Source organism: Meriones unguiculatus, chromosome 1 (genome assembly GCF_030254825.1).
Source record: "Meriones unguiculatus strain TT.TT164.6M chromosome 1, Bangor_MerUng_6.1, whole genome shotgun sequence".
NCBI classification, from domain to species: Eukaryota; Metazoa; Chordata; class Mammalia; order Rodentia; family Muridae; genus Meriones; species Meriones unguiculatus.
In genome coordinates this window covers 110,902,183-110,919,984 of record NC_083349.1, presented here as the reverse complement: position 1 = coordinate 110,919,984, position 17,802 = coordinate 110,902,183, and the positions used below count along the sequence as shown (strand labels likewise).

The window sequence follows — 17,802 nt, the reverse complement described above, 5'->3', positions numbered from 1 at the left end:
TTGTTTGAATAAATTTTTATATCCTGATTACAAGTTCAGCATATGCAAAGTAATAACCTAGGGCCAGTCAGATAATCCAGTAGGTAAAGTTGCTTGCCACTAAACCTGACAAATTTGATTCCCAGAACCCACATGGTGGAAGGAGAGAAATGGTTCCTGCAAGTTGTCCTCTGACCACCATTCATGCACAGTTGCACAGATATGTGTGTGCGAGCACACACACACACACACACACACACACACACACAAATTAATGTAAACATTAAAATAAGAACTATGAAATGAAAGCAGTAGGAGTAAAGGCTAGTATGTAAACTCGGTGCTGTGGTGTAGACAAAGAAAGTCTCCCAGTGGCTCAGGTATTAAGAATTCATCCTTGGGTCGGTGGGGGCATGGCCTCTAAGGAAGCTGTGGGATTTGATCTCTTTCCCCTTTGCTCATTTGCTCTGAAATGAATTTGCTTCTTCTGCGGCCTCTGCCACTGTGTGTCACAAGCCCAGAACAACAGGGCCAATCAGCCATGGATTGAAACCTCCAAAACGGAGACAAAAATAACCCTTTCCTCTTTCTAAGTTTATCACCTCAGGCATTTTATCACATTACTAAATGTTGACTAACATATTTATCGATGGAAGCAACACAGTTGCATAATTAACACAAGGACAAACGCTCAGCCACATCCAATGATAAGGGAGGTGATCCAGTAAGACAACTGTACACTGGACACTTGGAAGACTGAGGCATGTGGATGGCGAGTTCCAGACCAGCTTGGGTACCAGAATGAGGCCCTATCTCAAAAACAAAAAGTGAAGAAAATAGGTAAGATTTTATATTAACCAAGCTAGCAATAACACTGAATTTTGGCAGTTATGTGGAGAAATAAAAACTCTTAACGCTCTGCCAGTAGGAGCATAAAATGAGACAATAACTTGAAAGACAGCATTGGCTGGTCAAGTAGAAGGTGATGTAACACAACATCCCCACTTCCGAGTTAGCATCCTAAAGAAACTGAAAAATGTGCATCGGGGGAACAAACCAATTCACAGTTGCAGTGTTTTTAAATTTGGGGGGGGGCGCTGAAGATTGAGCTAAGCGAGAACTTTATCACTAAGACATGTCCCAGGTGACAGTGGCAGCAATTATAATAGCATAAAATTGGAAGCAGCACCAGTGTCCAGCATTAGTCAAATGATGGGTTACAGCATAATTAATACAATGGAATGCTAGGAACAGTGATGCTGCAACAGTATGGACAAATCTCAGGAATGTAATATTGAATGAGAAGAAGCACGTCACAGGGTACATAGTATATTATTTCATTCAAATGAATTTAAAGGGGTGTAAAACTAAAAATACGCTGTATAAGATGTTTAAACCCTGGGCTGGAGAGATGGCTCAGAGGTTTTTCTTCCAAAAGTCCTGAGTTCAATTCCTATGTGGTTACATGGTGGCTCACAACCATCTAGAATGAGATCTGGTGCCCTCTTCTGGCATGCAGGCATACATGCAGGCAGAATACTATGCATAATAAATAAATAATTTTTTTAAAGAGATGTTTAAACCCTAAGGATATAAAGATGATGTAGAATGTAGAATGGTGTTTATTTCTCTTAAAATCCTTTTTGGATTTATTTACCTTATGTGTGTAAGTGTGTGCTTGCATGTATATATGTGCACTGCATGTGTGATTGCTGCCTGTGCAGACTGAAAGAGGCTTTGGATCCCCTGGAACTGGGTTATAGATGGTTGTGACCTGTCCTGTGGGTGCCGGGAACTGAACCCTGTGCCTCTGCAAGAGCAACGAGTTCTCTTAACTGCTGAGTCATCTATTCAGCCCATGGTAGTGCTTTATTTTTTTCTTTCACTTTTTAAATTTTTATTTATATTTTTAGAACTTACAGTTTATTAACTTTGTATCTCTGCTGTAGCCCTTCCCTTATCTCCTCCCAATCCCACCCTCCCTCCTTCATCTCCTCCTATGCTCCCTCTCCCCCCCCAAGTCCACTGATAGGGGAAGTCCTCTTCTCCTTTCCTCTGACCCTAGTCTATCAGGTCTCATCAGGACTAGCTGAATTGTCTTCTTCTGTGGCCTAGTAAGGCTGTCCCATCCCCCTTGGTTGAAGTATCAGTCTCAGAAAAGACCTCTGTGCCAAGAATTTTTTGATCTGTTGCTCTCCTTGTGGAGCTCCTGACCCCTCCAGGTCTTCCTATCTCCCCTTTCTTTCATAAGATTCCCTGCACTCTGTCCAAAGTTTGGCTATGAGTTTCAGCATCTCCTTCGATACCTTGCTAGGTAAAGTCTTTCAACGGCCCCCTGTCATAGACTCCTGTCTTATTCTCTGGTAGTTATTTCTTGAGAGAGAGAGAGAGAGAGAGAGAGAGAGAGAGAGAGAGAAAAGAAGAAGAAGAAGAAGAAGAAGAAGAAGAAGAAGAAGAAGAAGAAGAAGAAGAAGAAGAAGAAAGAAAGAAAGAAAAAAAGAAAGGAAGGAAGGAAGGAAGGAAGGAAGGAAGGAAGGAAGGAAGGAAGAGAAAAAGGAAGGGAGTGAGTGAGTGAGTGGGATCAGAGAAAGCCCTGTGGGTGATGTTAGTCTTTATTTTTTAATTGAGGAATACATACAAAGGTATGCTTTGAATCATACATAGTTTTATAAAATTTTTCTGTTCAATAATAAGATCTCTTCTAAGTAAAGTTAAGGCACCAGAGTGAGACTATGCATCTTAAGAGCTATAGATACAGCTCTTCCATTTATCTTTTATTTATTTATTATTTACCTTTTATTATATTTTATTTTAATAATCATTATTTATTTTTATTAAAAATAATTTAAATTTTTAATTTTGTGTTTTTCATTGTGTGTGTGTGTGCACACATGTCTAGAGGCCAGATGTTGACATTGTACCTATTTCTTAATTTCTTCGTCACTTAATTTTTTTTGAAAAAGGGTCTCTCACTGAGCCTGGAGCTCACAGCTCTGGGACCACCTGTCTGTGCCTTCTCAGTGCTAAGACCACAAGGTGTGGTGCCTCGGTCGTCCTGTGGTGCTGAGGATCTGAATTCAGCAGCTCACACATGTCTGGCAAGCATTCTACCAATGGAGCCAGCTCTCCTGCCCTCAATAGTTTGCTTTAAGGGCTGGAACTTGTAGTGTATAATTTCAGTTTTGGTTAAAAACTCCAAATTCTGAGGGGAGGGAGGCATTTTTAAGTTAAAATAATAATAATAATAATAATAAAACTAGTTTGGGTAGTTAATTTTAAGGGTTCTTAAGTGGCATTAAAACCATTCAGCCCAGTTCCTTCACTTTGAATGCAAGGCAACTATCCAAGAAGAAAAGAAGCTCCATGCTGGGTTTTATGTTTTGGAGCTGTAAGAACCTCTTTAAAAATTAGCCACTGCGGGGGGCCGACAGCACTGGGTCTGCTTCTCCAAACACTGGAGCACACATGAAGGTTGTTATGTTGTTTTGGAAATAACTTTTAGTTGGAAAAAAACTTCAAGGGGTTCATTGTAAGTTCAATTACATCTGAAGCAAAATAATTTATTATAATTTATTAGTCGTTGAATATCCATGCACTCCCTCACATTTCCCAGCTCCCTTGCTGTTAGATGGGTCTGTGTGAGGAGTTATGACACATGATCCGAGAGTGGAAGTGACATTTGTCACTTCTGGGACAAAGCACTCGTTAGTTCCTCGAAGCCTGTCTTTCTTCCCTGCCATGGCAACCAACCAGCTCAGAAGAGATGTGTCTCGAAGTTGATGCAGGCTCCTGCAGCTAACTTTGAGTGAGTGAGAACTATATTCAAGTGAGCGAACCAGTAAGTTTTGGGGATTATTTACTACTGTAAGAAAACAGTCTATCCCAGCTAGCGTTTGACATCATTATCTATTACAGTCACCATGTCTGTGACATTAGACATTCATACAGATTGGAACAGTTGCCATTTCTGTGAGCAAAATAGCTCTTGTTGAAATTTGTTTTACAGCAAAGGTATTTTTTTCCATCATTAGTGAGAAAAGAGTGCAAAGAAAAATATGTCAGCTATGATTAACATGCAACATAGCCAGACTTATTCTTATGTAGGAATACTGAACAACTGGATGATCAAAATTATTTTTCTCTAGTTTAAAAGGTATAAATCCATTTTCTTTATCACATAGACCAAGACAGTATGGAGAATAACACAGTGCCCCCCCCCCCAGAACCAAGTGGTAACTTACGTTTTCCATTAATTTCTCTAAAGGCAAGGAATTTAATTTTAATTTGTTCCCACAGAATTGAAAATAAGAAGTTCGATAATTTGCTCAAAAATATACAACAACAACAAAAAATCTGTAGAAATCAATACCGAAACTCAACTTATACTTTTTTCATCTGTGTCTTTAATGTCTGTAAAGGGTAGAGAATTGCTCAGAGGAAGAGATGAAAAGTTGAAATTAGACTTTCATTTCCAAGGATGGAAATTAAATTTTTCCCCATGTTTTTGGTTTTGTTTGCTTGTTTGTTTTAAGACAGGATTTCTCTGCATAGCCCTGGCTGTCCCAGAACTCACTCTGTAGACCATGCTGGCCTCGAACTCAAAGATCCATCTGTCTATGTCTCCACCCTGTCTCTGCTTCCAGTGCTGGGAATAAAGGCATGTCCCACTACACCCAGCTAAGCTTGACTGTTTTTTAAATTTAATTTATTCATTCACTTTACATCCTGATCAAAGCCCCCACCCCTCTTCCCAGACCCCTCCCTCGCATGCCCCATTCTCCCCTGTCCTCCTCAGCGGAGAGGGAAGTCCTCCATGGGTACCAAGCCACCCTGGCACATTAAGTCTAAGCTTGGCTATTTTGGTAGATGACTAACTATAAAGTATTAACTCCACATGGTCCCACACCCACAGGGAGAGAGTATAGCTCAGTGCTGCAGTTCTTACCTTTTATGCTTGAAGACCTGGGTTTGGTCCTCTGCATCCGTCCTCATATATAAATAAATGAATGCCTAGCAGAATTAAATTTAGAATTAGGAATTCTAATCATAGAAATGACAAACAAACAAACACACTTATGGGGCTGGAGAGATGGCTCTGTGCTTAAAAGCACTGGCTGATCTTCAGAAGACTGGATTTGAATCCAAGGAACCAACATGGTGACTCACACACAGCTGTAACTTTAGTTCCAGGGGATCAGCCTTCTGAGCTCCATAGGCCCCTGCACGCATGTGGTATACATACATACACTCGGGCACACACACATAAACAAGTGAAATTTTAAAGAGATGCCCTTTAACTGATGAACAGCTGGAGAGATAGTTCCGTGGGTTAAGAGAGCTGCTGTGCAGCCTTAAGGAACAGAGTTCAGATCTCCACATCCATGTGGAAAGCTGGAGGTGGCTGCATGGTGCCTTTAACTCCAGTGCTGTGAAGGGTAGGGCCAGAGGATTTCCAGGGGCTTGCAGGATGGTAGCCAGAGTGCCAGATTCTGTGAGAGATCCTATCTCAAGGGAGTAAGGTAGAGAACAAGAGAACAGGATACACAAAGTCCTTCTCTGGTGCATACACGGTACTCACACTCGGGCATAAGATAAACATTTTCTAACGTAGAGTTTAAGAGCAAATTATATGTAGTTCAAGATTTGAACGAAGTATGGGGAGTGTCTAGTATGTTGACTTGTCTTTCCCAAAGACCAAGAGAACGAGGCGGGAGCAGTGTTTAATGAGATATCCCTTGAAAGCTCTTCAGTTCTAGGTATCAGCTCATAAACTCAAGGAGACAAGTGAATCACAGGAACACTCAAGAAGGAAGCCACACACAGAAACACTGCAGGGAAATGAGCCAAAGACTTACTGAAGGTACTGAGGGTAACCAAAGCAAAATGTTTCCCTTCGTGGAAGGAGCATTTTTTTTTTCAATTCATTAATTTATTTATTCACTTAACATCCCCATCTAACCACCTACCTTCTCTCCTCCCAGTCCCTCTCTCCATCCCTCTTTCCCCCATCCTCTATTTGTCAGATGAGGGGAGCACTGCCACACACACCAACACACCGCAGCTCATCAACTTGAATCAGGGCTGAGTGTGTCCTCTTCCCCTGTGGCCTGGCAAGGCAGCCCTGCTAGGGGGAAGTGATCAAAAGTAGGCAATAGAGTCCATGTCGGAGACAGCTCCTGCTCCCCATACTAGGGAACCCACATGAAGAACAAGCTGTCCATTGGCTACATTGGTTCCAGTCCATGCATGGTCCTTGATTGGTGCTTCAGTCTCCATAAGACCCTCTGAACCCTGGCTGGTTAACTCTGTTGGTCTTGTGGAGCTCCTGTCACCTTCAGATCCTTCTATTCTTCCCCCACTTTTCCACAAGACTCCTTTACACTTGGCCCAGTATTTGGCTGTGACTCTCCCCATCTGTTTCGATCTGCCGCTGGATGGAGGCTCTCAGAGGACAGCTATGCTAGGCTCCTGTCTGCAAACATAGCAGAGTATCGTTAATAGTGTCAGGGGTTGGCTCTCTCCCATGGGGTTGGTCTCAGGTTGGGCCAGGCATTGGTTGGTCATTCCCTCAATCTCTGCTCTACCTTTATCCCTGCACGTCTTGTAGGCAGGGTATATTTTGGGTGGAAGTTTTTGTGGGTGAATTGGTGTTCCCTTCCCTCCACCAGGTGGAGTCCTGTCTCATTAGAGGGTGTCCACGTCAGTAGCCATGACCCCTGCTAGCAGGAGTCTCAACTAGAGTCACCCCCATATCCTCCCAGAGGCCTACCCTGTCGTAGTCTCCAGCTTGGCACAGAGATGCTCCCATCCACGGTTTCTCTTCTCTCTGCAGGCCCTCCCCCCAGTCTGATCTTCATGCTCCTTTCTTTCTGTGCTCCCTCTCCTACCTTGTTCCTTCTCCTCAGCCACTTCCGCTGTCTATTTCCAGAAGGAATAGTTTGATTGCCAACTTCTGAGCAGCCAAAATACCAAACAAGGGCCCTTTATGTGTTGATGTCAGCTTAGAGTTATATATCCAGTGAAAATCCACTCAAAACACCGGAACCAGATTCATTTTAGTAAGTAAATGCCTTCCCTCGTGGGGAAGCACAAATCTGTGTATTGCTTTTTTTTTTTTTTTTTTTTTTTTTTTATGATCTTGAACCTCTGATTCCCCTCCAAGTGCTAGCATGATAGGCACGCACGATTCCTCTTAGGCTTTCTGCTGTGGGTAATCCTGCAGAGCTTTCCCCCTCCTCTGCTGCCATCCTAGCCTCATGTTCTCTGTTAGTAATTCAAGGAGCCAGGATACCCCATCATCACTTGCCATTCATGGTGATGCTGCAGGTTAACTTTGGCAGCGAGTACAGTGCCTCTTTTTGCTTTTATTGTGCAGTCAGTACTACAACATTTCCTTTGAGTTTCATAATTTCATAGCATTTTAGATAAGGTTGAGTTTGTACTTGTGAGCGAAAGGATTGTGCTGAATAAACCTAGGATTAGAATATTAGAATGCAAATTGAAAAAAACTGAAGTGAGAATCGGTGCAGAAAGAAGCCACCTTAAGAAAGGTCTCAGGTGGCTGACGTGAACTTTTTGAAAGATCGTTTTTGAAAAAGGCCCTCTGAAAGGGAGTTTGCATAATTCATCAATACGCATTTTTTTTAAATTTACTGGTAAGAGGGTTTGGGGTTTGTTTCTGCATTTTGGGCTTTGTTTTTGTTTGTTTGTTTGTTTGTTTGAGACAGGGTCTCACTATGTAGCTGTTGGCTGTCCTGGAACTCAGTACGTAGACCAGGCTGGCACCTGCTTCTGCCTTTTAAGTTCTGGAATTAAAGGTGTGTGCCTGACTTGTTACACGTTTTTAAAATCACATTCTAGATTCAGTAGTATTTATGATTTCCACTCTCTAATTTGCTTTTCCTTTCTGGATAGGGTCTTGATAAACATGATACTAATTTTAACACAGGTAGAACAGAACTTCTTATTCTTTTCCTTTAAAACCCTTCCCATTGAGAGGTTCTTCTTTGACCACATTTTAACAAATATGCCAGCCCTTTAACTGTGTGTGTGTGTGTGTGTGTGTGTGTGTGTGTAAGGGTCTAGTCTTGGGCTGCACATATTTCTCATTATTTTAAAATCCAGGTTTAGGATCCATTGAGGTAGCTCAGTGGATAAAGGCAAGCCTGATTTCAATCCCCAGGCTGCACATGGTAGAAAGAGAGAACCAGCTCTCACAAGTTTTCCTCTGATCTCCACATATATTCTTTGGATGTGGCTCCCTTCCCCCATCACTACAGTAAATAAAAATAAAATCCTTGAACAGAAGTTGGTGGTCTAACCAGCATCCATTTCCCTCTTTGTTTCTAATTATAAAATAAAATTGATGAGAGAAGGTATTAAAGAAAAGGTAAATCCTAAAATCATAGGTTGTTGGTCAAAGATACCCCATATTTGATCCACTGAACCAGAATTCTTGTAACAGAGCTTGGACGTGCAGAATTATAAAAAGTCCCACAACCCTATAAGGATTCATTATACTAAGATTGCACACCAAAGGAGAAAACAAAACAAAACAAACAAACAAAACACAAATTCTTAGAATGTTGTAGAAGTGAGGGAATGTTTCTATTTGGAAAACACATTCTGGATCAAAGCCCAAGGAAGATATAGAGTTAAAAAAAATGTGTTGGGTTTGGCTTGAACCTCAAGTCAAGTAGTAAACTAAGAACATTCTCCCCACTAAGGTGAGAGTAGAATTCAGGGTGGATGGCATGAAGGATGAGGAGTAGGGAGGAGGGGAAAATATCGAGCCTTTAAGGAAAATGGTGATAATAAAAATCATTTTGCATAATCAGAAATTGTTTTTCAATTTTTAAGATTTGTGGACACACAGATTTTCAACCTTTAAAATTGAAAAGTTGAAGGAAAGCATAGAGACCCTCTGTTCTGAATCCCATCTGATAAATTTTCTTTCTTGCATAATTGCTAACAATGTATTCTGCATTCCAAAAAGCTAGATGCATTTATGAAACTATTCACCCTAAAGGAAAGCTAAGTATTTAATGAGCTAAGTATGTTCAATCTTATTGAAACATTACTTAGTGCATTAAATGTATCAAACAATGCTTGTGTGCTACTTTAATGGTTTCATGTATGAGTCAATTTTTTAAAACTAGATTACATTTTAGTGAAAATTCTTTATCATAAGCCCCCTCAGATTTCACTGGTTGTCATAGTTAAGACAGGAGAACATGTGTCAGCTGTGAGGGAGTGTTCTCTTACTAATAAACCTATTTAATGGCATTCCAAAGGAAATGATAAAAAGACTCTAACTCAATTTTTTTTTTTTTACTCTGAGATCAAATTTAAATGACTAGGATAGTTGGAAAAACAGCTGTTGAGGAGGAGGCAGGAGTCTGGGAGAGAGATGGAAGTAGGGGGAGATGGTTAACCAAAATTCAGAATGTATGAAAAAGCCTGTACTGCTTTGTAAACTATTTTTTAAAAGGTATTTGAATGGAGGTGCCCTACATGGGTGGTTACTATTGCTCTCAGAGAAAGCTGTAGGTTTTAAATGAAAATCCCAGGGCCAGGGATGGGTTGTTGGTCAAAGAGATCCCTGGCCCCCAAAACAATCCAGCTATTGATGCTACTCTTGAGGTTGCACACAAGAACAAGATGGTCACACCTGATGCTAAGAGTACACATGCTTTGCTTGTAGGATGGAGAGAAAGTAAGGGAACTAAGATGGGCACTTCCTCCCTGCTAGCTAGCTTTCAAAGTGCCAACAGAGGCAAAATCCGGGTGACGGGGAAAGAAAAACTTGATCTTACCCAGCTGTAGGGCCTGCAAGCTACAACTTGCCAGGCAAGATGTGCCCAATGTTGTAATAATGGCATGACTGTCTTCAGGGTAACCAACTGCTCTCTGTTTGCAGTCTGGAAGGAGTCCATGCATGGTATTATAAAACGGATCAGTAGACCGTGGCCAAGGAGACCACAGGCCCTAAGCAAGGAAGTTATGACTGTTGATTACTAAGTGGACCTGTCGTGCCCACCAAACTGCCCTTTAAATATTTATGTTTATGTCCATGGAGCAGTGCTACTGTCAGCCTTGGTCAGAGAAGCTTATTTTTGCAGTGGGTGATGGCTACTTCAGAGACTCACAACTGGTTCAGGTGCTGAGAGTCAGAGACCGCTGAGCCCTCAGCCCTAAGTGAGACCCCCGCGCCTCAAGGCTCAGAGAACATCAAAGAAGAGAGAGTGGAAAGAATGTAAGCCAGTCTTCTGGATTTGACCCTCCCAGCACCAGCACCTGCGAAAGACCTGCACAAGATCAGGCCCATCAGCATTCCAGCATGGGTAGGCGAGGGACTTCTTCCAGCCGTCCCCTCCTTGAAGAGCTATTCCTAGCCTGCGCTCTGGTAAAGAACCCTCCGCGTAGGCTCATTCTAGCAACCCTAGTTAATCTCACATCAAAGTCAGAGGGGCCCTAGAAAAGAAGACTAAGGGGTCCAGTGGGGGAGGGAAGGTACGAGAGAAGACAACGAGATCCAAATACATTATATACATTTGTGAAATCTTAAACACCTGTTCAAGACTGAGTTGATACTTTTTTAAAGCTTTTACAAGGCAAGTATATAACCTCAGATTTTATCTATGTTAAATTTAGTATGTCAGCCTCAAGTAAAAAATTCGAGAAGACGCCATTTCGGGACTGTTTGGGTTAGAAGTATCAAAATGTGCAGCTAAAGGTGGCTCAGCCCCACCCATAATATGCCATTTATCTAAGATGTCTAGAAGCACTGAGCTCTTCGCATAGCTTTCCTGTTCCTGCCACAAGATGGCGCCAATGCTCAAAGTATCGCTTCAGAGAGCTACGCTAGAAGGAAGGAAGGCGAGCAAAGAGGCTTTCTCTTGGTTTTAAGTCTCCCTAAGTAGAAAGAAAAATGGAGGCTCCCCGCAGAATTCATGGGCAACTTCATCACATGGCTCTTTTTAGTGGCAGAGAGAAAACGGAGCGTCATGGTCTACCACGACGGTGCAGCTAAGCTCGTGGTTTGCACTTTTGAGCAAATAAGGCTTATTTACATATTTAGCGTTTTTGTTTGTTGTTGTTTTAATCAAGAAAGATGTGGGAAAGAGCTATTGGATTAGGTTACAGATAGTGCCTGCCAGAGGGGCTCAGGAAAAAAAAAAATCGCACATGCCAGATTTTCTACCTCACGTTATCGTGTGAGCCAAGGCCGATTCAGAAATGCTTTTTCTTCCTTTGATAATTACTTATTCTTTGCGGTGACTTAGACAAATGATTGAACCGAATTTCCTTCCATCAGAGACTTGATGAATATAGAGATTAACAATAAAACTATTTTTAAAAGTCTTTGCTTCTAAGCCAAACTTCTTACTCTAGCTCTCATTGGGTTGTACGAATCACCTCCAATTTCCATATTACAGAAGAGAGAGAACCTTACATGGAGAATAACTCATTTTCAAACTAGACATTCCACCCAGAACTGACAGTAGCTAGGTCCCAGCGCGTCTTTTATGTCTGACATGCTTTTAGAAGAGTAATCATATTCCCAGCGACTCAGGATCAAATTTTCTTTTTAAAGCTTATTTTATGGAGGGTTTTTTTTTTAAGTTCTGAAGAATAAAGCAATTATTCTTTCCTTTTGAAACTACATGTCAAGTCCAGAAACATGGACTTCCTTAAAATACTAACACGAGAGATTGGGGAAGGCCTCTCTTGTACCCTTCCCACTCTCCTTCAGTGGCCCTCGCTTGTTTTGGCCGATCCTCACTCCTGCTAGATCTCCACTGCACACCAATTATCCCAAGCTACAGCTGCCCAAACAGCTGTTCTCACTGTCCCCCGCCACGGCCCCGCTTCTGTGCTTCTGTGGGAACCCTTGCCTCCCCAGTGTGGGCTCGTCGGGGCTCCCCCCCCCTCCGGGCTCCGGCACAGGGCTTCCGGTGGGAGTGATGGCCCTGCTCATCTGGGGAGACTGGTGGTGGATGCTGGAACCCGACACCACTCAGCCCTTGTCCTGCTACAGCTTTTCCTGAGCGATTGTGAGCCTGGGAAGTGCTACGGAAAAATTGATGGTTTGAGTGGGAACCAGCAGTAAACAAAACTGAGAGGAGGAAGCAGGAGAGGAAGCCCCGGACTTGTCTTTGTTACATAATCCAGAAAACCCTGGTTTTGCTTAAGCCTCTGTTTGTGTTTTCTTACACGTGATTAAGAGAGTTCTAATTTATACAAGAAAATTGTCAGAAACTGAATATTTCATGTTAATATAGAAAACGAGTTGGGAACTATTTATTTATCAATCAGGACAGGGTTTTTCTGTGTAGCCCTGGTTGTCCTGGAACTTGCTTTGTAGAGCAGGCTGACCTCAAACTTAGAGCTCCTCCTCTGCCTCCCAAGTGCTGGGATTAAAGGTTTGCACCACCACCACCTGGAACAAAATATTTATAACTAATGTCCAGAAAAAAATTTTTTTTTCAAAACAGGGTTTCTCTGTGTGGTCTTGGCTTTCTTAGACTTGCTTTGTAGACCAGGCTGGCCTCCAACTCACAAAGATCTGCCTGCCTCTGCTTCCCTGAGTGCTGGGATTACAGGTGTGCGCCACCGCGCCCAGCTCAATGTCCAAAAATTTTTAGTCCACCTCACTAAGTAGTAATTCCCACTTGTCATAGAAGAGTCTAAGTTAATAGTATATGTTTAATGCAATCGAATCTTTGCAATGACAATGTGCCATAGGAGCAGTTTTTTCAAGACAGGGCATGAACATTTGTTTCTTTTTGAATCAAAATAATTTCTCAATACCATGCAATAAGATAATGTTGGCCATATCTAGAAATACTGACAAGTTATTGGCATACATAAACCTCTCACTCTGAAGTTATCTTAGAGTGTGAGTCTTAAGTTCCCTGGCCATTCGTTCTGCTCCAACAGCACCCTTGTGGGAACAGGCACAGCAGGCTGCCACAGCTGCCACACTCTCTCCGAGCCTGGCTGAGGGCCATTTGAGTCTACAGGATTGTGGAGAAATCCTTCTCTGCAGAAAAGTTCTCAAGTCAGTGCTGCCAGCTTTCCCCTTGGTGACACCCCTGCACTTCCTGGCCCCCAAAAGAGGGGTTGGGGATTTTGCTCAGCAGTAGAGTGCTTCTTAGCAAGCAGGAGGTCCTGGGTTCAGTCCTCAGCTCCCAGGAAGAACTGTAAGAACACTTTTGTGGCAGGCCATGATGATACAGGATAAGGCTAGTGGCTATAACCAGTTTATCCACCTGCACTGATAACCAGAAACAGGCCCAGTTTGCTTGTTGTTGTTTTTGTTTTTATATGCATGTGTGTTGTGCCCGTATGTGTGTCTGTGCCCTACTAACATTGCCGTGCCCATGGAGATCAGAATAGCTATCAGATCCACTGGGACTATTAAGTAGTTATAGAATTATGGGCAGTTATGAGCCATGATGTGGGAGCTGGGAATGGAACCTGGGTCCTCTAGAAGAGCAACCAGTACACTCAGCTGCTATACCCCCTCTCCAGCCCTGCTTCTAGTTTATATTATTATTGTTGTTATTATTTGGATTTTCGAGACAGGGTTTCTCTGTTTTAGCTCTGGCTATCCTGGAACTCATTCTGTAGACCAGGCTGGCTTCAAACTCAGAGATCCACCTGCCTCTGCCTCCCAAGTGCTGGGATTAAAGGCATGTGCCATCACCACTGCCTGGCCTTCTAGTTTATCTTTTATGCACAATGGAAAACATACAACAATTTCTGTCTTTTTATGGCACTGAAAGGCACATTGACCACACTATTGGTTAAAGTTATCTTCATAGACAACTCCTCTGTTGAATATCATACAACTGTATTAACAGGGCTGCACCAGGACACAGAGTTTTATCTATCTATCTATCTGTCTGTCTGTCTGTCTGTCTGTCTGTCTATCTATCTATCTATCTATCTATCTATCTATCTATCTATCTATCTATCTTTCAAGACAGGGCTTCTCTGTGTAACAATCCTGACTGTCCAGAACTCATTTTGTAGACCAGGCTGGACTTGAACTCAGAGATCTACCTGCCTCTGCCTGGGATCAAAGGTGTGTGCCACACACCCAGACAGAGTTTTCTTTTTAATACATAATTGTTCACAGGCCTCTAGAGTCAAAGGCATAAAGTCTCCTCTCATTTCCAACCTCTATAAATGCAGTTCTTCTGCCCGGAGGGGATCTGTCTTAGGGTTCCGTTGTTGTGATGCTGTGATACAGTACCATGGCCAAAAGCAAGCTGGAGGGAAGGGTCTGTTTGGCTCATGCCTTCATTTGTGGTCCTTTGCAAAGGAAGTCAGGGCAGGAACTCAAACAGGGCAGGAATCTGGAGGCAAGAGCTGATGCGGAGGCCATGGAGGAGAGCAAGCTCACTGGCTTGCTCTTCATGGCCTGCTCAGCTTGGGTGGGGATGGGGAGGAGGGGGTGGTCCCACCCACAATTGTCTGGGTCCTCCCCATCACTCACTAATTAAGAAAGTATCCTACAGCTGCATCTTATGGAGGCATTTCCTCAATTGAGTTTCCCTCTCTTCAGATGACTTTAGCTTGTGTCAAGTTGACATAAAAGTAGGCAGCACAGGGACCAAAACAACTTGGGGAGGAAAAGGTTTATTCTGATTCCACTTCTGCACCACTGTTCATCATGGAAGGAAGTCAGCGTAGGGACTCAAACTGGGCAAGAAGCTGGGAGGGGGAGGGCGAGGCAGAGGCCATGGAGGGGGTGCTACTTACTGACTGGGCCATCATGGCTTGCTCAGCCTGCTTTCTTATAGAACCCAGGACCACCAGCCCAGGGATGACAACCACCACAATGGGCTGAGCCCTCCTCCATCAATCACTCATTAAGAAAGTGTCCTACAGGTTTGTCTACAACCCTATCTTGTGGAAACCTTTTCTCATTTGAGGGTCTCTCATTTCAGATGATTCTAGCTGTGCCAAGTTGCCATGAAAACTAGCCAGCACAGGATTTTTTTTTCTTTTTCTTTTTTTGAGCCAGGTATGAATGAGAATGAGAATGGCCCCCCACAAGCTCATACATTTGAATACGTGGTTCCTCAGTTGGTGAAACTCTTTGGGAAGGATTGGTATGGCCTTATTGAAGGAGGTATGTCATGGCGGGGTGGGGGAGGCAGTGAGCTTTGAGGTTTCAAAAGCCCTTGTCATTCCCAGTTGGCCCACCCTTCCCCCCCACCTCTCTCTCTGCCTCATGCTCGTGAATTAAGATGGAGCCCTCAGGCCCTGCCCCAGTGCCTTGCCTGCCTGCTGCCATGCTCCGTAACGTGATGCCCATGGACTATAACCCTCTGGAATCAGGAGCCACAAACTGAATGCTTCCTGAATTAAATGCTTTTCTAAATTTCCCTGGGCATGGTGTTTTGTCACTGCAATGGGCAAGCAACTAAGACATCTTGTAGATCAGGCTGGCCTTGACTCAAAGATCTGCCTACCTCTGCCTCTCTAGTTCTAGGATTAGAGGTGTGTGCCATCATACCTGGCTCCATTTTCATCCCTTGGTGCATCCTCCCAAAATAATCAAACATGAGTAAATGTTACCTTCCCGCTTACCTCAGCAATGGGACAGCTCACTCTTCACTGAAGATTCTCGCTCTGTGTGTTATTTGCATGTGTGCATGGTAGATACACATATGCATGTGTGTATGTTTGTGCTCATGTGTGGGAGTGTGCGTGGGAGTGTGCATGCAGGTGCATTTGGAGGCCAGATGCTGATGTGGGGTATTTTCTTCACTTGCTCAACACTTTTATATTTTGAAGCAGAGTCTCTCGGCAGCCTGCCCTAAGGATCCCCTGTGTCTGACTCTTAAGTGCTAGGGTTTTAGGTGGTTGGCACACCTGCCCAGCTTTTGTGTAGGTTCTGTAGGTCCAAACTGATCCTCACACTTGCACAGCAAGTGATTTTCCTGCTGAGCCATTTCTCAAGGCCCACTGAAGGAGACTTGGACTCACTTCCGTCTTCATGCCTACGGAGCTTCCTCCTTCCTTTTGGCCACCTCTCAGGATGTCAGAGTTTCATAATACATGGTTTCGACAGCGTCCTACTGTGAGTATTTTGATTGACTCCAAACTTGGCAATTATAAACAATGTTATCATAAACAAACCTGTACATATGTCAATCTGACCTTGGGTGTGTCATCATCTTATTTATTTCTTTCAGTGCTGAAGACAGAACCTCAGACCTCCTGCATGCGAGGCAAGGGCTCTAACACTTCGATACATCCCAGCCCTTGAGTGTATATTTGAAATAAATGTGTACAAGTGGAGTTATTTTCCTGTACAAAGGGTATATATGTTTGAATTTTCTCTCTAAGATTCTTGTTTGTTTGTTTATTGAGATGGCTGGTCTGGAACCTGTTGCATAGAGCAGGATGGCCTCACACTCACAGAGATCTACTTGCCTTTGCTTCCTGAGTGCTGGGATTAAAGAACCACTATGCTTGGCCTCTCCGCAAGTTTTAAAGTTTTATTATATTTGAAAAACAATGCATACCATAATTAATATGTACAGAATATAAACATTACAGGGAAAGTCCATCCTCTGACCCACTGTCTCCTAGGCTTCCCCCCAAAGGTCATCACTGTGTGCATAATTCTACACATAATGCATGAATATATAAAGACATGTATATATGACTATGTATATGACAGCTCTTGGTTTTGCTAAAAGGAACATGCCTCATATGGCATTCTGTGCCCTCAAGTTTTCATTTATTAGTTTATTTAGTTAGTAGTTTTATAACAGGATCTCACTATAAAGCCAAGCTTGCCTGGAACTTACTGGGTAGCTCAGGCTGACTTTGATCCTTTTGCCGTGGCCTCCCAAGTGGATCACAGATTGGTGCCACTATGTCCAGATCTATGTATTCACCCTCAGTTTTTTAATTTACTATATCTGAACATTCATTATATACCATAATACTGGTAGATCAAATTCATTCTCTTTAAAGTCATTATGACATTTATTTCAAGATATCAGCATTAACTTTTTCATTTTTAAAAATCAAGGTGTAATTTACTTAAAAGATTTTTTTTAGTGTACATTTGAACAAACCTGTATACACATAGCCAAACTTTATAATTTGCTGGGAGTGAACTCAGGGCTTTACCCATGCTAAGCAAGCATTTACCACTGAGCTTCACCTCCAGCCCAGACCCAGTCATTTTTTAAAATTTAATTATATATATATATTTTACAATTTATTCACTTTGTATCCCCACTACAGCTCCCTCCCTTGTCTCTCTCGGTCACACCCACCCTCCTTCTCCCCCCTATACCTTTTCCTTAGTCCCCTGATAGGGGAGGTCCTCCTCCCCTTCTATCTGACCCTCTCTTATTAGGTCTCATTAAGGCTGGCTGCATTATCTTCCTCTGTGGCCTGACAAGGCTGCATGCCCCAGGGGGAGGTGATCAAAGAGCCAGCCACTAAGTTCATGTCAGAGACAGCCCCTGTACTCCCTACTTGGGCAACCCACTTGGAGGCTGAGCAGCCAATGGGCTTCCTTTGAACAGGGAATCTAGGTCCTCTCCATGCATGGTACTTAGTTGGAGTAGTGGTCTCTACAGGACCCCCTGGGCCCAGGTATTTTGGCTCTGTTCTCCTTGTGGAGTTCCTGTCCCCTCCAGGACTTTCTGTCTCCCTCTTCTTCCATGAGGATTCCGGCACTCTGCCCAAAGTTTGGCTATGTGTATCAGTATCTTCAGACCGTGATTTTGATGAGTGTTTTCCTAACAAGGAGTAGCACCAGCTCACACTTGCACCAGCAGC

At 43.0% G+C, this 17,802-nt stretch overlaps 1 long non-coding RNA gene across 1 annotated transcript in view; it reads left to right on the top strand.

Moving 5' to 3' along the window:
- LOC132646798 (uncharacterized) overlaps nt 1-16,470 on the top strand; it is a 45,343-nt gene extending 28,873 nt beyond the window's left edge. Inside the window, exons 4-6 of the long non-coding RNA XR_009585059.1 lie at nt 15,017-15,124; nt 15,927-16,078; nt 16,194-16,470. This is a non-coding gene — a long non-coding RNA (uncharacterized LOC132646798). The remainder of the gene's footprint in view (nt 1-15,016; nt 15,125-15,926; nt 16,079-16,193) is intronic.
- Nucleotides 16,471-17,802: the final 1,332 nt, after the last annotated feature.